The sequence below is a fragment of the Rhea americana genome, unplaced genomic scaffold (genome assembly GCF_003343005.1).
Source record: "Rhea americana isolate MKP2758 unplaced genomic scaffold, rheAme1 scaffold_5, whole genome shotgun sequence".
Lineage (NCBI taxonomy): Eukaryota > Metazoa > Chordata > Aves > Rheiformes > Rheidae > Rhea > Rhea americana.
In genome coordinates this window covers 1,048,769-1,072,339 of record NW_028186645.1, presented here as the reverse complement: position 1 = coordinate 1,072,339, position 23,571 = coordinate 1,048,769, and the positions used below count along the sequence as shown (strand labels likewise).

Below are 23,571 nucleotides of genomic sequence, written 5' to 3'. Positions count from 1 at the left end.
CCGCGGGAGGGGGCACGGCTGCTGCTGCCGCGGAGCCGGCGCGGGTCTGCGCGGCGGGGGAAGGCGGCGGCGCGGCGCTCACACGGGGCGTCTGCCAGCAGGCAGGGGCCGAGCGCGCTTGCCCGCAGCCTCTCGCCGGGACCTTGGCGGCGGCTGGTGCCCGGGCATAGATCAGCCTCAGGCGGCGGCGGCGGCTGCGAGGACTCTGCCTGCCCGGACACACTCGCACTCCAGCGCTTTGCAGGTGCCGCGTTTTCTCTTGTTTATTTCTGCCTCCCGGCTCTGTACCCCCTCGCCCGCGTTCCTGCCTCCCGCCGGAGGGGCTCGTGTGGGGGGCGGGGGGGAGCGCCCCGGCGGCAGGCCGGAGCGCGCCGCGCCGGGCCGGGCCTGGCGGCGCGGCGCCGTGCGGGAGCGGGCGGCGCGGCGGCGCTTGCGGGCGTTTGATGTGTCGTTTGAATGCAGAAGGCTCGCTCCGCTCCTGGCTCCCTCCATATGCAGTGCTGGGGGCGGGCCGACGGCCTTTAAAGGGGCACTGCCGGCGCGCCGCGCCGCGCCTGGTGCCGAGCGCGGGGCCCCGCAGCGAGGCGCCTCCCGAGGCCGCCCTCTGCGGCGGCTCCGGCACCAGCACCGGCACCGGCTCCGGCTCTCCCCTAACCGCGGTGCTGCGCGTGTGCCGGCAGGCGGCCGCTCCGGTGCGATGTGGAACTTGCCTGGCTCCCCGCAGAAAATCCTCCACTGCTATTACAGAGCTGCCCCGAACCGGTGCGGAAGGAGTTATATTTCTGTAAAACGTGCCTGCTATGGCCTTCTGTTATTCACTCATCTGTCTGGTGGGAGCAAAAGAAAAGTATTTTTTTATTTTTTTTTCTTGCAGTTCAGTTTTCTGCGCTATTTGTTGCATGGTGTTTTAATATGTTAAACTGATAATGTTGTAGGTTAGAAAAAATAATGAGTGTTTAAAAGTTTATACTGAGTCATTCCTCTGCAGATGAACCTATGACTGACTCATGATCTGAGAACTGCAGTGACTTGTAAAATAGGAAGGTAAGGCATTTATATCTTGAGTTATTTGTATCTTCAAGTATCTACAGTCTGAATTACTTGCAGAAAAGAAAGAGAAATTGTGTTAATGCTAAGACGCATACTCTCATTTCAGCCAATCCGAGCTTGTATGTGACATGAAGGACTGTATGTGCATCTTTATGTGCATCTCTAACATGCATTAGGACATTTTTTCCATCTTTTTCTGAAGTGTGAAAATTTGGGAACTTCAAATGATAGGATTTGAAATTTGCAGTCTCCTTAGGTCAATCACTTTTCTAGACTGTTGAGATCTAGCTGAATCTTGTATATAGTATTTCATGTGATTTTTATTTCTTCAGAAGAACCATGTATTTTTCATTATGGGCTCATCCTGTAGCATGCATGTAACATTATTATGTGCTAATGTGAACTTATATTCACAGATCAGAAAAGAGTTTTTTTTTTTTTTTTTTTTTTAAGTGTATGATGTGAATGCATATTAACAGTATTGAGTTTGAACAAAAGAAACAGTATGATTTGAAACAGTTAGTAAAAACCTGTATTTAAAATAACCACTGGCTTGCATGGAAGGTTGTGATTAATGGCTATGTTGATTGTTAGAGTTCTGACTAAAGACATTAAAGGGTAACATATACTRTATGTTATAAAATGAGCCATCTGGCTAGAAGTGTATATAAACAGCAGTCAGTACACTGTTCAGTGTGTATGGAGTAACATAGATGTAAGTGTTGTATTTACCGTGCTTAGGGAGAAGGTTTTTGGTTTAAGACAAAATATACTTGAATGTTTGGAATGAATCAGAGTTTTTTATGGTTGGACTGGGAAACCCCTTGTAATACAGCTTGATAACGGAAACATTGATGTATTGTGAGTTTGGGCATTGCAAGCAGACACCACTGTAATGTTGAAGTTCCTTTGTTTCAATGAGAAAATGGTTAGGTGTTTTACTGAAATACGACTTGTTTAGAAGCTTCCGATAATAGCTGAATCTAGGATGTAGGAAAGCAAAGCGTATTCAATAGCRTGGCAAATTAATCCTAATCAGAAGGGGATGGTAAATGACTTGGTCTTTAGGCTTCCCTGAAGTCCTCCTGCAATTTACTTAATACCAGTTTTGARAAGTGGTTCCAGTGTGGATTCGCAGGGAATTTGGTCAACATGTTAGCATATTTACATTGGTATCTTGGAAGACTGTGTAAGATGGCAGTAGTTAGTTAGCAGCAACAAGAAATTCTTTGGGAAATCTTACTAGTCTATGCCAATAGAACTTGTCTTCTAAATGATTTTGATATCTTGCTGTATTTTACATCTTTATATTATTTTTGACCRTAATGAAAAGCTTACGTGAGGGAAAGAGGAACATGTTTTTCAATACTGAAACATGGTTTTTCTGTTAGTAGATATGATAATACTAAAAATAAGAATATCCAGAAATCTTAATTTTTAAMTTCCGTTGTTAAATTACTAAGGTGTAAATGTGCTAGATAGTAAACAATCATAGTTCCGCGTATGAAAATTAAAGCAGTTTAAAAGTTGRAATGACATAAATCTAATTATGTATCCTAAATTTGCTTTGCATGAATAGATATTGCAAGAATAACTCAGTGTTTTGATCTCTTAGGTGATGCGATAGCTGGATTTTTCTCTTTTCTTTCTTTCTTTTTTTTGGGGGGAGAGTATAATAGTGTTTCTTAATTGACGGTGCCGAATCTTACGATGTCTGAAGACTGCTCATTATATGCTGGTTTCAGATGTCTGTGTTCTTGTGCACAGTTCCTTTTAAGAATTGCCAAAACTTAAAATTTTTTCTTAATGGCTGTGGGTGGGTGCTTTTTGAATATGATGCTTGTATTTGAAACCTCCTGGCATTTTTGGCCTGTGGCTCAGGAACAGGAAAAGTGATGGGGGAGAGTGGAATTGGAGATTTTGAGATGTGGGATGGGGAAAAGAAGCCAAGGAAGGGAGACTTGTGTACGTTTCTGCAACAGAATAAAGGAGTGATTGTAGCACCAGAAAGAGTGTTGTAGGCATGCTAGCTTTTATCTAGAACTTTTTAAGMTGCAGTGATGTGGTGACACAGAAACCAGAGCAGTGAAAGGCTGGTGAAGAGAATGTAACTGGCGTCCACCTGCGGCAGCCTATACCCTCATAACTTGATAGAATAAACTCAGTGTATGTTTGTTTAAACATGTTATAAATATATTTCCTTTTTTCTATCCATTTTTTCTTAATGTTAGAAAGAGAAAAGACTAGAGAATTAGGAGGAGGGATGACTTGCAATGAAAGGTGGATATTTATCTACAAAGTAGGAAGAGGTGATCTGGACTGTACTAAAGAGAAAGAAGAGAAAATAAAAGAAAAAGCTACTAAATCAGTAAGAATTTGCAGTACAGTAGAGCTAAGAACTTAGGAAGGAAATAAGCTAACAGGTCATTTGGTATCGGAAACTGTGATAAAAATGTATTTTTATTTATTCTGTGAAGATTTTTTTTTCTTTCTTCCTTGAAATCTTCCGCTGGATCATTGATATAAAATATTTGCCACTGTGACTTCAATTGCYGCTGACTGTTGGCTTTGTAACTAGGTTAACAGGGCAAGTGTCTCTAAAATTGTATACAACAACAGTAGGTTGCTAATCCTCTCTACCCTCCAAAAATGTTAAGCCTTTGATTTCCGTGCTGTTACTCTTTCCTGCTGCTCTGCTCTGTATGTGCAGAGTTAAAGTATGATTTTGGTTGCATTCCATGTCCTAAAGTTCATCTAGTAAATGGCAGCATGGAAAGGAAGTCTCAACATGTTTGTAGATGGAGAAGATCTGTACTAGAGATGCACGACAAGCTACTTTCCTGGCTCCTTGCTTGAAATGTTAACCAAGGTGTCTTGTACTTTGATATCAAGCTTGAATTTTGAAATTGCCAGAAYTGGAACTGCAGTGGGCATAGCAGAAATGTTATTTTTGATACTGACATGAAGTGGCTGTTTATGAAATAGATATCTCTGATGTATTGAGCAAACATTCTGTAGATTATATACAATGATTAAAAATTATTAATAATTTTGTAATATAGTGTAAATGCTCTAAAGTGATGTGTCTTTTCACATAGCATACATATAGTAAATGTTCCAGGAAAAAAAAGTGAAAAAAGTTGTAAAACTTCCATTTTCARTGATATACCGTTGAACTATATTTGTCCAACAATAGTATAGTATTTGTTAAACTTCTGTAATTATGAATTTCCATTTGGAGTAATACTAAAGTTTTGTCCGTCTTCATAGTTTCTGCATCAATGTGAAAAATGTCTTGAGTGCGCAAATTTTACGTTATGTACTACAAGATAAACTTGAAGTGTCATAATTTTCTGCAGTTTTTTCAGATGTCTGGCAAAACTGATTGATTTGATTTGGTTTGTCTTGAAAAGCTTGTCACAGATGCAACTATAAGATAAGAAATGCCTTCCGTGGCTGCTACTTCATTCCCACAATACTTTGAGATCTACGAAGAAGAAAGGAAAGATGGTCCACGGAAGATACCACTGTAAAATCTAGGAGACATGGGTGCTGTTCATTGTTCCTTTAGATGTAAGTCATTCCCTTAGGGCCAAACCAGCAAGAGGCTTTGATGTTGCAATGCTGAGTAATGTGACATCAAACTCGAGTCCTGGGACAGAAGGGGGATTCCAATCCAAGTTTTCTACTTCCCTGGGGAGTATTCTCATCATCAAGCCACAGGCCAGTTAAGGGTAATGTCACTTCCTTCTCTTGAAACTCTTCTGCTATGCCAGGAATAATCAAAAACCCAGTGCGTCTGAGAAATGGAGCAAGAGGAAGCATGATGTCTCAGTAAAGCGGTTAGGACAATTAACAGGATGAAGAAGGCTTCTGGTGATCTTTATTCCAGTGTATGTGTGGGTTTTTTTTTCCTTTTTCTTTGACTGCATTTGTACTTGAGATTGCTGGGATGAGCAGCGTTGTCAAGACAGAGATACTTCCTTAAGCGTAGAGGATGCCTTGAAGGTGCTTGGAAAATGATACCAATATTTAGTTACTCTAGTGTTAGGTGGTAGCTGGTTGGGAGTTCTGAGAATAGCTGCCATGCAGTTGCTGCTTTTTATGATTCTGGCCTTTGGCTCATGGTTATGGCTTTCCTTGGTCTGTAAAACTGGAATAATGGTACTTTCCTACTTCCTTCACAATCTAAGGACATCAAAAATGAAGTGCGAGATACGGCAGGGCAGTATAAGTGTCATTCACCAATAAGTGAAATGAATTGCAAGTGCTGTATGGAGGCATCCTGTTCTGTCTTCTGTGCCATTCTGCACTGTCAGCATCATGGGGGAGGAAACAGTATTTGCTTCACAGCTCTTCCATTGTCGCATACAACAAACACGCGGTGCCATATGATGCTAAGCATGCATGACGGAATTTGTCAAAATGGTGATAGTTCTAGTGCTTGTACTTGTTCCCAACTTTCTGCTTTGGATGTTTTAGAACAGTAGCAAATCTTTCTCATTGTACAGAAACTAGCTTACCCGCACAATAAACGTGCCTAAAATAACTTTTTAACAGCAGAATCCTGGCTCGTAAGCCCAGTTTTGGCAATGTGAATGGAAGCTGTTTGTTTTGTAAGCTCATACATGTGCTTGAGAGGAAGAGATAATTAGGACAATTATTAGAAGTTTTTGTAATGGAAGTTTTCTCTATGTGCAGAAATTTTAAAAGAGAACAGTTAAATTTGTACCAGATACAAYAATTTCAAGAATAGATTTCCTTGAATGCTGTGGCTTCTGACTGTTTAATGATCCACCAGATTAAGTCTTAATTTTGCATAGGAAACATAGCCTTAAAATTTTCATTCAACTTCTGATAGTTTTAATTTCCCTGGAGCCATCCAAAATGACTTTTCTTTCTGCGTTATATGCTCTTCAGATACTAATGGAATGCTTGTCTCTGCTGTATGTCTCTTCCATTTCAAATTGTTTGGCCAAACACTATAAATGTTCTTAATTTCTCAAGCTGGTTCTTCTGGTTCTCAGAAGTGTCTTGTTCTGAACTGCTTTCAGTCAGTCAGTATCTCATGTAACTTTAAATTATTGAGGGCTAACTTCTGTTCTGAGGTGGGCTCATCCTTGCACTTCAGCAAAATGACTGCATATTACTTTTCTCCAGAAATACTTGTATTAATTTTCAGACTTCTGGCTAATAATTTTAATCTAAGTCCCCTTTTCTTTGACCTCTCTGTAGCTGCCTTTGATTTCATTCTCCCACCCCTTCCCAGATGAATTAACACTGTTACTTCTTTTCCAGATCACTGAAGATGGGTCTACAGATCACTAATGATGGGTCTACAATATGCCATACTGTTGTCTAAAGGATGTACATCTTTAAATCTGTAGTTGGCTTGATCTCATATTCCATCCTTTTCTCTGTCCTCTTCTTTTCAGAACAGCATCCTTGAGAGASGAGCGTTGTGCTTTTGCCTAAGAATGCTTTTACTGTTGTGATTGAACCTGATTAGGATACCAGTTCTAGGTTCAATAAGTACCAAAGGTAAAGTACTTGCAGTTGTAAAACTGCATAAACTCAAAATGCCACCACTTGGCTGTTAGCTTGAGTAGAAGGAAGTTGGATACTTCAGTAAATGAAGACTCTTCGCATATGCATCCCTAACAGTGTTGGACCTACTTCATACAATACTATTCTGGTTACCTTCTTAAACTGCATTTTGAGAAGAAAAAAAATCTCAAAAAGGATTTGAGCTAACTTTATTTGTAGTTAATAATATCTATTATAATTTGAGGTTAGCAGTATTTTCTCTGTCTTTCTGTTGTCTTTCAGGAGTTGAACTGTGCTTCTAGCTACAGAGCCTGAGCATTCTATATTTCAGATTAGTAAATACGCTATTGATAAATATGACTGCTCACCRGTGGTGTGAAGGTGTAATGGAAATGCCAATAGATCCTATATTGTAGTTCTGCTAGTGGATATTGATATTGTCTTGCCACTACTGTTTGGCAGGTTTTTTATCTGTTATTGCAAGGCATTTTGACACCTTTTCTGGAGCATGTGCAAAAGAATGCTCTTGACAATCTAGAAAAATAGTTTGTTATTTGTGTGTTGTAATTCATCAGCTATTTTTCAATACCTAGGTCCATAAATTCCACTTACCTGCTTATTTCGTTCTTACAAATTCCTGAACGCTTCACTTTTATTTCAAAAAGGATTGTTTGGATATTTAACTTTTTAGTATTTTATACAATAACTTTCTGAGGGAGTTTGGGGGGATTGGTTGCTTGCATGTGTGTTTTTCAGGAAGACTTGGGACAGGCAAACTAGTATCAGCCCCCTTTTGCCCTGCCCCAAATTCTGCATATTTTGATGAGGAGATCTTTCCCAAAATAAATGGGGAAGAGGGCTGGAAATGTTGTCTTTGTGTATATAAAACTGCTAGCACATACATCCAGAGTATAATGCTGTAACTTTGCTAAATTATTTTTATTTTTATTTTTATTTTTTTTAATATGAACTTTCAATCTCTCAGATGAGGCAGGGCAGACTGACTTTGAAAGTCTTTTAGGTTAAACATAAAAAGGCAGTTATTCCTGAACAGGAGTATTCATATGCTGAGCTAATTGGGAATATTCAGAGTAACTGGAATACACGTGTAATGTTGTGATTTAACAAATGGTACAGAGAGAARGGATGAAGAAGTGCAGTGAGGAAAAAAGTTCTTGTTATAGATCCATTTCATATGTGTCTGTTACGGTCTTGTCATGTTTGGCTTGATGAGAAAGTGCAGTAAATAAGGTAAATAGTGGAAACTGCCAACAGTGTTTGTGCTACATGTTTTATTGATGCTTACTGCTCATTTGCTGCCCATCTCCCACAGTGTATTATGTAGCAGAAGAGCAACCTTTAAGATGTTTCAAAATGCTTAATTTTGTTTTAAGAAGGTATAGCTAGTACTGTTGCTGTGATGTAGATTTGTCCATGTTTCTTACAGTTTAGAGGCACTGTCATCCCTGCTTTTGGAGGGAAAGCTTGAACATGCATAAGGTAGCTGCATCTTTAAACTGGTATATCCTACTTTACTCCCCCCCCTTTTTTTAGTATTTTTAACTAAAACCTCTCTAAGTAAAGCAAACTTCCTGTTGTACTTAGTTTATATGTGAATACAATGTCTATGAGAAAGAAATGTTTCTTTTCTGTAGAGAAAAGGTTTACCTTTATCTTGTAGCTGATTTKCTATTATAGAGTATTAAATAGACCATATTTTAAAGTCTCAGTAGTTAACACCTCCAAAATAAAAGGTTTCTCAGGTTGATGAAGGGAAGAATTGTTGAGCTCTCCATTAGATGGTGCTGCTGGGATTGAAATATTTATATATGTAATGGAAGCAGGCTTCTGCCTAGAAGTGTTTTTACTGCTGTCCTTTTTTTCCTAAAGGACTTCTCTTTGTTAAAATACTTTCTARAGGCAGGGATACCTGCAAAGATTTTTGTATTTCAGTTTGAAATGAAAAAATAAGGTGCTAAAAAGGCTGTCTTGATGGGAGGAGGTATGGAAGAAGTAAATATTCTGCTTGTTGCATGAGTAATTTAAGTTAAAGCAGCTGCCTTTTTTACCACAGCTTTCATTTGTCTAAGTGACGAGTCTKCATTATCTTTGTACACTTCTGTTGTGTTGATGGGGGTACTGCAGTATTAAAGGAATTTGCTGGCAAGAAATACTTGATTTAAAAATCCCCAAACAGGTTGGTTTGATTGTCGCAGTAATAGTGCCCCCATGACAGTAGCATTTGAGTTTCTGTCTTTTTATGAATCCTTATCCCTCAGCATTTCTTTTTAAAGAGTGCAGGTTATATTTTAACTTAAACACGTGATAATAGTACTCTCAACTTTAATCGTTAGTTTTGTTCCCTTGTGTTTTTTTTGTTTTTTTTTTAATCACTAGCCAGTTATGATGGCTAGTGATTAAAAAAAAAAAAACAACAAGGGAACAAAGCTAACAATTAAACATAGGCACCTAGCACCATTTTAAGTGCCATGGGTAATCCCACATGGTCTCCAGTTGCTCCAAAAATGTATGCTGTCTCCTGTATATGCCAGTCCTGCATGCATGTCGTGAGTGTTTTGGGGCATCTGAAATGGCACTAATGTGACTTGGTGTGATTTGGTACCTGAATCACTCTATAAAAGGTAAATAGAATTAAATACTTATTAACTAAAAGTASATGTTAGCAAGTGTGTTTGTTAAATATTTCTTGCTATTAGGACTCCTTTGAAGATGGCAAGACATAGTTGCTGAGATCCTTGGAATCTCTCACACCTCAGTGCTGTAAGTAGAAAAGGAAAGAACTCAACTCAAAATGTTGCTGATTAAGAAAGATTGAAATTAGTCAGGTTGGGTTCATGAAGCCACAGCCCTTCTCTCAGGACAGGTAGAAATATTTTTAACATGATTTAAAAAATTAGGATGACTATAATCAGCTAAYAGAACAGTTGAATAATATTATATGGTACTGACTGAGAAATGAAGGGGATAAAATCTTCTTTAAGAACCAAATTTCTTTTTTTTTTCTCTCTCCTTTTGGAAAGACTTTTATTCAAAGGCATTTTTGAAAGATAGTTAGAGAAAATGGCTTAGCGAAAGTCCACTTCTTAGGACTGAAAGTTTAAATGACTTTGGATCCAGCAGCAGGAAGCCTAGCTTAACCTTTTGTAGCTTGGCCTATGTTTAATAGGCTGTTAAAGCTGTAACAACCAGTGGATTTTAAACTTATGTGATCAGCTCTTAGGTACTGCTGCTCGGTGTCTAACTTTCTGTTCTGAGAAAAGTGTTTGAGAAGTTTGCRGAATCTTTGTTCTTTGTTCACTTCCTAACTTAGAGGGTGTAAAGGGGATGGGGCTAAACTCTTTTGAGTTGTYGCATGCAACAGGACAAGAGGCARCGGGCACAAGCTGAACCACAGGAAGTTCCACCTGAACCTGAGAGGGAATTTGGTCACTATGAGAGTGACAGAGCACTGGAGCAGGTTGCCCAGAGAGGTTGTGGAGTCTCCTTCTCTGGAGATACTCAAGGCCCACCTGGATGCAACCCTGTCTAACCTGCTCTAGGTGACYCTACTTGAGCAGGGAGGTTGGACTAGATGATCTCTAGAGGTCTCTTCCAACCTTATCGATTCTGTGATTTGATCAGGATTAAAATGTTTGACTGAAAGGTGCTGTTCTCCAAAGCTTGGCAGATAGAAGTAATAAGATAGAGGGATGGTTTTCTTTGTGATAGTCTCAGTCRTCTGTTTCAGAAACGCTCAAATAGGGAAGATTATCAGTTATGATAGCTGGAGAAATGGATAAGCTGTTGTGTAAGAGAAGAATGAGAAGCCGATCCTAGATATTTCATGACCTTGCTAATAATAACTCTTGAGGAGGCAATTGGTAGATGGTGGTTATGATGTCGTCCAACTACATGACTTTAAATCAAATATGAATTTGCTGTTCCTGAGTTGCATGATTTGGCTTTCTAARTGAAACCAAAGACAAAAGTGGAAGTGACTCCAGCAGGCAAAGAGCAACAAGAAACTCATGCTTGGTCATCTTGAATAGAAAGACTATGATTTGAGAGGGCACAGTCAGAACAGCCAGGGAAGATGCAAAAAGATATCATGGTGAATTAAGGGTGCATATGTTTATTTTTATAAGCAGTGTTGTGACAGGCCTACCAGAAATGAGTAGTGAAACTTATTTCTGCTTCAAGCAAACAAGCCTCATAAATGAGAAAAAAACAAACATGAGGTTTGAAGTGAAGGATTTTGTTTGCACAGATCTCTTTAGAGAAATGAGTAAAGGACGTGATCCTATGTAAGAATCTGTTCGTTTGGAGGAAAGCTCTTGATTAAAAAATGTGGACACTCATCTTGATTTAATTCTGATAGGAAGAAACTGGCTAAGAAGATGGAAGAAGAAGGTAGCTTGTGAAGGATTATCTCAAGCTGATAACGTTCATTATGTTTAAGAAGTAAGGAAGGAAGAACAGCAGAAATAAAGACCAAGAGCAAAATAAAGACAGTAACTTAAATTCAAAAAATTGGTAGATAAGATGTCATAGGAAGCATGTTAGTTAGCTGCATAAGAGGAATTCAGTAAACTTAGCAGTTTCTTGGGGCACAAGTATGAATTAYTAGTTTGTACTTTTTTTGCATCAACACATAGCAACAGACCTCTTTGGCTAAGTCAGTACATTACTAACGATCTGAAACTTTAGAAGAAATTGTATTAAATTAGGTGGCAGTGTTAAAGATGATTAAGGAAGAATGACACAGGCATGTAGGGGAAAAAATGGAGCATCTGACACATGAAAATAACAAGGGAGATAAAGGATAACAAGAAAATATTTTACTTATGGACTTGAGCAGTAATAAGAGATTGTTCCACTAGTCAGCATGGGTGGAAAATTAACAACAAATGACACCAACAGAAATTAAGTGATTAGTGCTTCAAATTTTCAATGGTGACTTAAATGACAGAGTAGGAGAGAATAAAGTTAGTAAGTTTGCAGGTGGCTACCAAAGTGGGAAGGCCTATAAGTCTTTTGGAGAACAGAGATACATTTGAAAATAAATGGGCTATGACTGGAGTACCATGAWTGGTTTTGGGTGGTTCTCTGCTTTCTTTAGATTTCAACTGGCCTACCTCTTTCTTGCAACAAGAATGCAGTCTTAGTTTCTCTTGTTCTTCTGATTTCAAATGTTGAATCCAATTCAAGATGTAATTGAGCTTCAGAGCAGCTAGCATACAGCCTGACTTAYATTGAATGAAGTGCCTGTTTCTGCAGTTAAGATTAAATGCAGAAAATTGCTGGGGTTATGTCAATCTGTGCTGTTGCTAACTTTGACATGGAATTGCATATTTCCTCTGCTCATAGACCCAGAGTTGCAGTGTGCTGGAACTCAGTTTGTCTCATTGATGGTGTTTAAACCAGCAATGAATGTGAACTTTGTTATAATGTGATGTGAMCTGTCGAAGCCAGGGAGCCACGTGTTTTTACTACCACAAGCTTAGTAATTTTCAAGGAAGAGGTGGGATGGGCAACTAGAGATAGAGCAGCATTTTAATTGCTGTAGTTAGTCACCAGGGCTTGTGTGTCAGAGTTTATTGCCAAGTATTATATAAAATAAATAAAACAGGAACCAAGCATTTAGAAAAGATTTTTCAAGAGTGCACATGTTCCTATAGAGCCTTATTCCCTGCTAGAGCTTCCTGAGCCCTTATGATACTTTTGTTAAGCTGCTGTTGTCTTTATTCTTCTGAATTCTACTTTTTTCTGTAAATAGAAATCTTTTAAAGAAATCTGTAATGTTTGCATGCAGGTGACTTATCATGAGACCCTATTTCCTTACCACCTCCCGTTAAACCACTTCCCACATTGATATCTTTACTGCATGAATAAAGAAGTCAGCTTAAGATGGCTATAAATTAGCACAGAAGAGCTCAACTTCATTGTTCTGAGCTAATGTAGGATATTCAGAAGTTTTCAGTCACTAGAATGAGACTAACTGGTGACCGAGTTGTTGTTCCTGCAGTTTCTTAGAATGGTTTGTCCTCTTTGTGATGGTACCAGAGCTTTGTCATGATGGTGGCAGAACTAATTGGAGAAGACAGCACAAATCTGTTAACTTCAGGAAAATTGGCAGGATAAGAGTTGATATCAGGTTGGTGATTTATCAGTTGACATTATCCTGAAAAAACAGACCTACTACTATTACTGAATGTAGCAGAAATGCATTGGAGAAATAGATCCTGAAAAGTTGCATGTTTAAATCAATAATGTCTTCTCCTGGAATTGGAGGATCTCACATTGCCTTCAGATAGACATGTCATAGTTGCATTATTTTTTAGATTAGCCRAAGAGAATTCACCCAGTGATGACTGTTGCTTGTCATATAAACACAGAAGTGGTCTCCTGTTATACTTAGAATTGTGAATAATTGGACTGTAGGTGTAAAGTCTTGGGAACTCATAGTATGTCAGGAGAGAACTCTTTAAGTGTTCTTAAGCAGTGATACAGGAGGCTTTTTCCTTACCTTATTCTRTCCACAAGCAGAGTACTGCAGGACAGAAAAAAGAGTCTTTCAGTTAAGTGTTTTGTTGTTATACCCACCTTCATCTTCGCCTTTCTTAATTTCAGGGTTAGATCGGGGGCCGGAATGCATCTGCTTGTTGCTGCTGCTGCTGCAAAGATYTGTTTTTCTCAAAAATCCTTTTATTCTCTTTCCTTTGCCTCCMGTCTAGTTTGCTAGTATTGCTTTTCTTTCTCCTTTTCCTTTGCGTTTTTGTCATTGTGCAGTTTGTGTTTTGGATCGCTGCGCTGAGGTCTTTCCCTGAACCGTGTGGAAATACGTTGTTAGGCAAGAMCTACTGAAATCACTGTAATGTTGGATTCATATCTGAATCAGGGAGTGTTTTTTTTCATGGCCTGGCCCTGGTTTACAACAGTAGCTCAAAGGGTTCTGATTTTTGTAGGGCCACCTTGCAAAATAGCTGATTAAGCTTGTTCTAGCATGATGTCCAAATGTATAACACAATAGGAAGAACTATGCTTATACTTGTGATTTGAAGTGCAGCAACTGCCTTAGGTGGAAAACCGAAGGCAGACCACAAAACCGGTATTGTTCTGGCTGTGGTTTTTTGGTAAGGCGTACAGGGTGTGCAATCTGCCAGCTCATGGGGTTGAGGACTGRTATTTGGTATGTGGATAAAGATGAAACCAATGGAAGTACAACACTGATAGGATGGAAAGGAAAGCTGGCAAGTTAGGTGTGGGTGAGGAAAAGTGTTAAGTATCTATCYAGGGAACTTAAGCTGTGCTACTGCTTGCCTTTTCTGTGAACTATTGGATACCTTTGGGTCCTCAGGACTGTTCCAGGAGATTGCTTTGGTCAGTACAACACAGTATGTTATTCAGACAGTGCAGTTGTGTCGCTGGTTATCTAGGGTAGAATTTGGGCCTTCAAATGAATGAATGAGCTTGTCACCAGACAATAGACGAAAGTGAGCTTTTTTTTGTTTGCTTTGTGTGTGTGTGTGTGTGTGTGTGTGTATATATATATAAATAAAAAATGGACATTTTACAGGTCCATTTTATCCTGCAATGGTGAAAGCCCTCTTACTAGGTTACAAGTTTAAAAAGGAACATACAGTTTTTGAAGTCAGATGGCCTTTTTCAGTCATTCTTCTGTTATCATCAGCTAAGATGAGGCTTGTGTAATCACAGATGAGGCTTTTGTTGGCAAATATGTAAGTAAATAACCTATGGGAAGAAACTAGAGATGGGATGTCTTAATATGTAGTGGGATGGCAACAGTGTTGGAGTAGGACAGAACTATAAAGGAGTTGTGAAGCAGAAGAGAAATAAAAATAAGGACATCAGGAAGGGTTGTTTGTGTTGCTTGATGAAGCCCTAACATTAGAGGTTAGGATAAGATGATGAATTTAACTCTCAGAAGTTTTTCTTTTTTCCCCATGAATGCTTTCTGACCAATTAGGAAAAATATGTTAAACTGTCATGAGAAAAGAATTGTACTTTAGTACTAAAGCAATTGTGGTCTTCGTTCTTGAGACTTTTTTCATAGTAGCATTTCATTTGTGATAAATTTTGTAGTTGGGAGTCTGTTTTAAAAACTCAGGATTCTATTACTTTTACACTTACAATCCACAACACTGACTGAAAATATTTATTCAAYTTCCAACTTTCAGAAAATTATTTAATTAAAAACTGAACTTACTGTTCAATACTACAAAATTTGTAAAACCAGAAATCAAAATATATGCTGTAATCTAAGAAATCTGTATTTTTAAAATAATTGTATTTGTGGCAGAACAAGAAGAACAGTATGTGAACTATGAAACATTTTGAATTMACCCTGTGAATTTATTTTTGATTTGTCTAATTTTAAATACAATTCTCAAGCTGTTACAAGCTCCTTAAACTGAGGAAGGATTCCTTCATTCAGGTCACTTTGCTTTGAGTTACCTGGATTTTATTCTATAGTATGCATTGCATCATGTTTTCATTGATAAAAGAATGAAAAACACCTTTCARTTTGTTACTGACTGTCTTAAGGATTCTTGGCTCTCATTTGCCATTTCTTTTGTAGTAAAGTGAAAATGGAAGAACTAAGTACTGTACTTTCTTGTAAATCCATTCTAAGTGTTTCACTAGTACTATTTTTTTACAAKAATAGAAATAATAGCTTAACTAAASTTCAGTTTTCAGTGTCATAGTTCAGAAATGGCCACAGTGCACTAGCCGAATATTTTAAGACTGTTTGATAGTATTAAAACTCTTTCTGTTTTCAGTGTTCATATTTTCTTCCTTTTATATAGGAGTGTAAATCTTTCCTATGCTGAATAAGTTCAAGTACCCATGTTGTGAAATGGAGCATGCGTCTCAAATAGTTTCTTTTCTTGGTTTTAGCTCAGGTTAAGAGAAGTATCTTTACATCTGCAGTTTCTGGAAATTTAAGAACACTGTGAACCTCTGACCAGTAAAAATTTTCCTATTATGTAAAACATACTGCAGATTAGTTTGACTCACTAAATGGTGACAGAGGTGACTTCCCTAATAAAGTAAATATATTTTTCCAGTGAATGTTCTAGTGAACTAATAAATCTCAGTTTAGTTTGTTGTTTTGCTATAGTGTGGCATGGCTTCATGCAATCTTAACTTACTATTTCACTTTTCTGCCTTTAGGCTTGTGAGAATTGCTCCTGTGTATTAATAGGAGACACGTGAAACCAACTTTACTTGTTTGTTTCCCAGCAGGGAGGCCTGAGTGCTTAGGCTTTAACAGAATCAAGACCAGCTTTCAACAGTGGGAGACAATATATTAATCCATTGGAAGCACAGACTGTAGTCTTGTATATCACTGTGGTTTGTGTTGTGACTTTTTACATGCGAGCAGGTAGGTAGTGACAATTCTTCTGATGAATGCATTGTTTTCTTACTACATGTATGTAGAAACCTCATGACAGTTTTTTTTTTGTAGCGATAGTATTTGAACCATTGCATGAAACTATTAAAATAGATTGTCTTCCTTTTGTGTTTTCACGTCTTTATCAATTGATGGTGTTAACTGTACTAATYGTCTTCAGTGCTCAGACTCACTTTAGTTATGAATAAGGGTGATAGCTCAAAACTCCAGCAAGACTGTAAGAGGGCTTACTAACAGAAATAAAATGAAACTTGCTTTACTTCTGTTTTCTACACAGTCAGAGTGGACTATTTAGCAAGTTTTTCCATGCTCTCTGTCTGATGGAATTAAGTTACCAAGTATTTCCTCCTGAGAGTATATAGAGATTTGTTTGTTTATGAATTTTTGATGCCTTTTATCAGTTCTGTTGTATTTGCAAGCAAGGTAAGCAAGTTATTATCTCCTTCTGTTAACAATCTGAAGTAAAGAGAGATTTTGCAAATAGTTAAATAATATGTTTAGAGCTCACAGGTGGTAGCCAACTTCCCCAGTCAGCAATGTCGAATTAGGGAAACTACATTGTAGCTTAGTTTCAAGAGGAGATTACATCCTGAATCTTAGAGAATGATACATTAAGTGTGCTTGAGACTCTGTTCCCCCCCCCCTCGCTTTTTCTGGAGTTTGAAAAGAAATAGTGATTCTCTAAAAATTTAGCAGTCCTGTTTGCGTTCAGTTTGAACTGTAAAACAGGACTGGGCAAAAAGGTGAAACAGAGTCCTTTCAGTTTCTGGACARGAACACAGGAAATGCTTCGATCCTTAGATGAGCAGTAGGGATTGTATCATAGTAGCTTGGGGACTGAGTAATCAGCTCGAGGGTCTGTGGCCTGTTCCTAAGCAGACTATCTTCATATCTTTCTGTAAAAATTTCTGTGTTGGCCAGATCTTCTAACTCAGTGCTAGGCACTTCCGCTGCCCTGCCTGCCCCTCTTGGCCCTCGAAGTGCTGTGYACATCCTTAATAGTATGTGAATCACAGGTAGGAAGCAATTGGGATGCACATGGCTATCTTCAAAGCATTCCTGGTGTTCTGAAGCAAAACAGGTTAAAGTGTTACTAAATTGCTATTCTATACTAAATGCGTAAAGTGAAAACTATTAAATCTTATTTTACCATTTATGTTTATTTTTAGAAGGAAAGGCATTTTTTTTTGGTCCTCCTTCCCTCCAAATTTAACAAGAGATATAATTAYGCTTTTTTTGTGTGTTATTTCCAGTTATTTTTTCACTTTTGGCAGTTCCAACGTAAGACTGAAGTCCTATTATACAAGGTAATACATATACAAGTGTATGAAGAGATGGGAGCTTAGTAGGTGTCCAGGTAAGATGAGAGAAAGGAAGCATTATACCTGTTCCTCAGTAAAGGAAAATGAAAATGTACAGARGTGCTCTAAGACATGCAGAAAGTGTCTGGTAGTTCTGAATTYGTTCTGTTTCAAAGCCAACTATCTGACCCTTTTCAAGCCCGCTATTGTATTTTTTTTTTTTTTTGATGTAGTACTTAATGTTTATTTTACAAACCTAGGAAGAGATTCTAAATTGAAGATGACCTTTAGTGTTAAATATATTCTTCTTAGTAGAAACAACCTTAAAATAAAACTAACTAAAACCTTGTTAGGGGGCCTAAACTGAATATACATTGTCCATTGCAGAAAAGAGGGGAGAGAGAAAGGGAGGGAGGGGAAAGAGAGGCAGGAGGTAGAAGTAAAGCTACTATCATAGGAACAGTGCATAGGAATTTAGTAGTTCCTCTGAACAGTAAGAAGTGACTTGTGCATTGCTGTGGGAAATTAATTTTTTTTTTTAATCTGTAGGTGGGGGAATGGGTAATATGTGTTGATCATACCTGTGAGTCTACCTAGATTGCCTGTTACTTTTTCTTTAAAAAGGTCAGTGTACACCCTGATAAAAGATGCCACCAAAAACAACCAACATTTTCATTACTGTGAGCCTGAAGCCAAAAGGATATGCATTCCTCCAAACTCTTTCCCATTTCCTTTCTGCTTATCCCCAAATGACCTACTTTGGATGATAGCTCTCTCCTCCTGGAAGGGAAGCAGCAGGAGGTGGTGAGSGGAGGTGCAATAGATATTGAAGAGCTATTGAAGATTTCTGAGCTTTGGATATCATTGCTAGCATGGGTTCAGCCTTACCTAATGTTCCAGTGAGGTCAAGACTGGGAAGACTGAACAGGATCCTCCCCTAAGGAGGACATAAATCTAAAGGAATAATATCTGCTGATGGTAGACAGCAGGGCTGCTCTGGGGTGAAAGATCTGGCACTGAGCCTTACTCTGTAGGATGCAAAGGGAAGGAGAGGTTAAAGCAGTAATGAGAGTATTGTTGCAGATGAGCTAATAACTRGCTGATTGATGCTGAGACTCTCATTGTTGCTCCTAAATGCAGCTGTGGTGAAGGGTTGGGGGTGGGGAAGAGGAGCTAAACCAAAGTTCTCTGTTAAAGTGAGTATAAAATTAGGCCTTCAGTGTCTGAAACTTCCTTAATGCTATGATGTATTCTTTAGCTGCCATTCTGGAACACTTCTTTTAAAAAAGACAAAAACAAAAAAATAAAAAACCCTGCCACGAATGCTTSTGCTGAGCAGGGGGCACAGATGTCACTGCTGGGTAATCATGGCAATTTTAATTGTGTAGAGAAAGGCATCCAAGTGTTAAAATAGTTAATTGACTAAACTCCCTGTTTCAGGCAACAAAAACAAAACATCAAAATCTTAAAACCTTGTTTGCCTTAATTTTTTTTGACACCTTTAAATTTGAAACTGTAAATGGATATTAAAATATTGAAGTTGTTTACTTAGTGACTTAGATCGCAGAACGACTGAGGTTGGAAAGGACTTCTGGAGATCATCTAGTCCAACCCCCCTGCTYAAGCAGGGTCACCTAGAGCATGTTAGACAGGGTTGCATCCAGGTGAGCCTTGAATGTCTCCAGAAAAGGAGACTCCACAACCTCTCTGGGCAACCTGCTCCAGTGCTCTGTCACTCTCACAGTGGCGAAATTCCCTCTCAGGTTCAGGTGGAACTTCCTGTGGTTCAGYTTGTGCCCGTTGCCTCTTGTCCTGTTGCATGCGACCGCTCTAAAGAGTTTAGCCCCATCCCCTTGACACCCTCCCTTCAGGTGCTTCTAGACATTGATAGGATCCTTCCTCAGTCTTCTCTTCAGGCTGAAGAGGCCCAGCTCTCGCAGCTGTTTTTCACAGAGCAATGTTTATGTAGCTATTTTAATTTTTGAATTTTCAGCAAAATAGAGGTAATTACAAAAAAAATAAATTTAATCTTATGAAAAACAGAGGAAAWGAGATGCAGGAATGCGAGAAGAGGAACAGTAGAGAGAATCTTGGAGATGCCATAAAGCTCTGCATTTTTTCGTTGGACCACATCTAATAAGATATGATATGACTCGAACAAACTTTACTGTAACTTGTTTATTTCCTGGGCTCTTTCAACACTCTCCTGGTTGCATAGCCTTCCGAAAGATTGCAGTGCAGTAATTGGTAAGGATTATTAGCAGGAGGGGAAACTCAGGCTGTGGTGACTCTCCTCTTGCTGTGTTKTGTTACCAAGATCTGCATTTTGGAGTAGGGGATAGTGAATAGATGCCCTCGTGTTCCAAATTCTGAGATGTTTCTGCTTGCAGAAAAGGACTTGGATAAGTCTTCTTTAGGTGTTCCTAGTAGTGGCATACTATGCAGCACAGCCACTCAATTTATTGATGCAGTGCTATTTTCTTTAATACAAAAGCTTGCAGTTTATGCCTAATACTTTGTTTTTAATTCTGTGTGCTCAGACAGTGGAGAATAAGGTAAGGTGATGATTGTTGTTGTGTACCGTTTAAAGGATAATGAAAGCGATTGCTGCATGTTGTAGCATGCAACAGTAACTGAGTTCTATTAGAAAGTAAAAGTTTCAATTACCCTTTTTATTGCTAGTAACTTATTGAAATTCATTGTACTAAAATCCTTGRATTACCTAGTATTTTAAAGCTGACAAACAGATATTTACAGGTCACAAGTTTTGTGTTACATACATTATTTGCGCTTTATCCGTATTAGAAGTTTTTTTTGAGTTAGTTTTTCACTTTGATTATCCAATATAATAATGAAGAATTGTTTTCGAAAGCAGTGTTCTTGGAATGTTTCTCCTTGTTTTTTTAGCTGTTAAGATTAATATAAAATCTGTTCTATGTTGTATACAGTGGGCTGTTGTTTTTTTTTTGTTTGTTTTTAAATTCAGGATTTTAAGGGTATGGCTCTATAACAATGCTGCAATTTAGCTTTAATTTTCAGCAAGAATGAAAACTAGGACTAAACCCTATGTTCGTCAGAAGGGATTGGAGTGTAGGAAGAGAAAGCGATGGCTGGAAACTCAGAACTCCCTGCACTATATTCAGCTTTGTAGCTGAGAATGTGAAATGCAGAGCAGCCAGGGCAATGGCTGGTTTCCTGCACAGTAACCAYGTATACTACAGAGTTTGTGTGGAGGCTGATTTAGAACTTAGATTTCTTGCGGAGTTACTATAAAAACATTTAGGCCAGAAAATAGTACTTGGTTTGTCACATCTATAAAAATTATGGACTGATTTGGAGTTTCTGCTGTTTTCGTGGGGCAAGTCTTACGTAATTGCATGCTTCCTTTTTTATATGAGTAAGAGTTTATTCATATATTTTCCTTTAAATCTTAGTAGCTGCCTATTTTTACAGCTATTYTGTTTCTAGAGTGAAACAGATTGGGCTTTCATTGGTCAATAATGCCTGGTACTTGGAAGGATTTTGGTCCACTGGTGGCATGGCTGCTACTTTGTTAATGGTRACAGCCTTGCCTTTTCTCTGCCAGAGGTCCAAATCTGAGTTGAAGCGTGTGACAGATCAAAAAATAAAGGCCAAAAAGGACTCACTGAATAGCTCTGGAAGTCTACAACATTCCTCAAAACTGAATAAGTGTTATCTTGGTCTCATGGTACAAAATAGCTTGCATTAGATATGATTATGAGAATGAAGGCTCAGTACATCTAGTGGCAGGTATGTAATTCTGTGACTGTTTCTAAATTCCTGTAACCAGTTCTGTGTAACTACTGAGGCTGGTCCTCTTTTGCAGCATTCTGTGCAGGATGACATCTGGGAATACACTGCTAAGGTGAGCCCTTGGTGCCAGTCTGCTTAGTGTCATTTGGGAACATCATTGCTGTGGCAGTACAGAATAGCTGGTCAGATTTTTCAGAGTACACTGACGCTTTTAAATTCTGTGGTAGATGGGCACAAATTTAATTGACATGAGTTGAAAGACTAAAGGTATTGCGAAAATGTGATTTGATTGTGTATATTATAATGAGTCAACAATGTTGTTATTAAAGTGTAAATTTAGCTTCCCCACTCTCCCACAGATACTCTGTGGGGACTTCAGATCTAGTATACAGGGGGCTTGGGTATTTGTTGCATCTAAACTTGACTAGGAACTTATTGAAATGCATGTAGAAAATTTAAATACTTGATGGGAGATTTGCTTTAATTGTTTTCAAACTCTTCCTCTTTTCTCAGTGCCTGTAAAAAAAACTTAGAGCTCAACCAAGCTTCCTGGAACCAGGATGCTTTCTTAGGGCTTTTTTGTTTTGTTTTTTCTTTGTTGTTAAAGAAACGCTAGAACAATTAGTTTCCCAGAATTGGCTTAACATTTCTAAATGAATTCAAGACTGTTAACAAGAAAATTGCACTTCTGTGAAGATTTTGCATAGTCTGTAACAACAACTAATGTATCTGGTTGGAGAAATTTGTGTGCATGTGAGGTCAGGAAAGACTGGCCATAATTTTGTACTTTGTACATGTCCTTCTGTAACATTGTGTTGCTGAGAAGTCCTTTGCAAAGTGTGATGGAGAAGAAAACAATCATTTAAAAATCATACATTGGTATGTTACCATGCTGCCCTTCATCTATTTTATTTTTAAAGTTTGTCATTAAGAACTTGTCTAATTTCCTCAGGTTCATTAGACTAGCTTCATAGATGCTGAAAAACCTATTTAGGGTTTGTGAATGCGGGTAAAATAACTTACGTTTTTCTTTCTTTAGGACAAAGAGAGAAACTGTACAAACTATAGCAAAGCTCTTCTTACTGTCAAGAGTAAGAAGAACATTTCCAAGGCATTGAGAAAGCCTGTTCTTCTCTCTCCTCAAGCTGCAGATCAAATGAGATTCAAATAAAACAAAGGAAATGTAAGCAATCAAAAAGTTCGTTCCAAACTCAGGGGAGGTTTAGAATATGAAGGAAAGAAGGGTACAGGTTTCACTAACGATACTAATGTTGTTGCTGTGGAAATTAAGAGTAGCTTTTTAAGCTAACAAGTCTACTTTTAGTATAGTAGTCTCTTCAGTTGTTTTTCAAGGAGAATTGCATGTGTGGAGTACAACATTGTTTTCAGATACTCAGTTTACCTAGTAGTGTATAGCTAGAGAATAGGTTAGAAGAGGCAGTAAGAGCAAAGGTGGAAAGAAGCAACAGCTATTAAAGATTTCAAGCATTGTGCTATACTGATAACAACCTATGTACTGATGTGTTTAAATGAAAGAGGTTTTTGCAACCAATTTTTATGGGGAACCTGTGCTAAAGAGCAGATTTGAAGAAAACACAGATTTTTCTGGAATTGTGCTTTAACTGCTAGTTTGGAGACTTGTCTTTAATCATCTGATGTTTGTCTTTAATCATCTGATGTTTGTCTTTAATCATCTGATGTTTGTGCATTGGGGGTTTCTTGATACTAATTACATGTGTGTAAAATCTCCAGTGGCACTGCATTGCTTTGTGTGACTATGATCAGGTGAAATTCTTTCTTCGTATTTTTAGTTTTAATATAATTTTTTTTGGCTGCTGGGACAGATGTTGTGTTTGCAAGATTAAAAATTATGATAATGTTAGATAAATTTTGAGGAGGGCAGATTTATTTGGAATTGTAGATTTGTCCTTCTCTTGTAGGTATTTCTGCCTTTTATTTGAATCATAGCTGAGCTGGATTTTGCTCCATGCAAAATGTGTGAGCTCACTAGTTTATGAGTAGAAGATAAAAGGAGGTTTTGCTACTATCTTTGTTAAGGAGTTTGTGGGTTTCCCTCTGCTCTCTCCACTCTCCTTTCCAAACAGTCATGCTTTAGAGGAGWACATTGTACCTTTCTGCTGTATTGAAATAAGTGATTAGGGCTGGTGCAGAGAATCTTTCCACTTATCACCTCTAACTTTACTGGAAATCTTTTCCTTTTGTGCCTTGTTTTTGATTCAGCATCTAGTTGCACACATTCACAATTTCCTTCTCATGGGCATCAAAAATGCAACATAGCTTTCAGTGAGAGTCGACATTTATTTTGATGACCTTGGTCAGAATTTCCACGTGTGACAGTTGGTTCCATTACACTGCTGCTGTGATGAAAGGTAGACTCCAGGAAAGAATTACTGCAAAAATCAGTGTTGTAGATTTTTTTTTTTTTTTTTTTTTTTTTTTTTT

At 38.2% G+C, this 23,571-nt stretch overlaps 1 protein-coding gene across 7 annotated transcripts in view; it reads left to right on the top strand.

The window, feature by feature from the left end:
* Positions 1–68: 68 nt before the first annotated feature.
* The window catches only part of TRAF3 (TNF receptor associated factor 3), a 69,009-nt gene continuing 45,506 nt past the window's right edge, over positions 69–23,571 (top strand). For 2 of the 7 annotated variants that reach the window (XM_085317415.1, XM_085317408.1), the window contains exons 1-3: positions 69–244; positions 989–1,044; positions 15,862–16,003. The gene's annotated coding sequence lies outside the window, so the exon portion shown is untranslated. Of the gene's footprint in view, positions 245–748; positions 763–988; positions 1,045–15,861; positions 16,004–20,830; positions 21,221–21,993; positions 22,292–23,571 lie in introns of those variants that run through there. The other 5 variants (XM_085317409.1, XM_085317411.1, XM_085317410.1 and 2 more) reach the window with 5 other exon arrangements.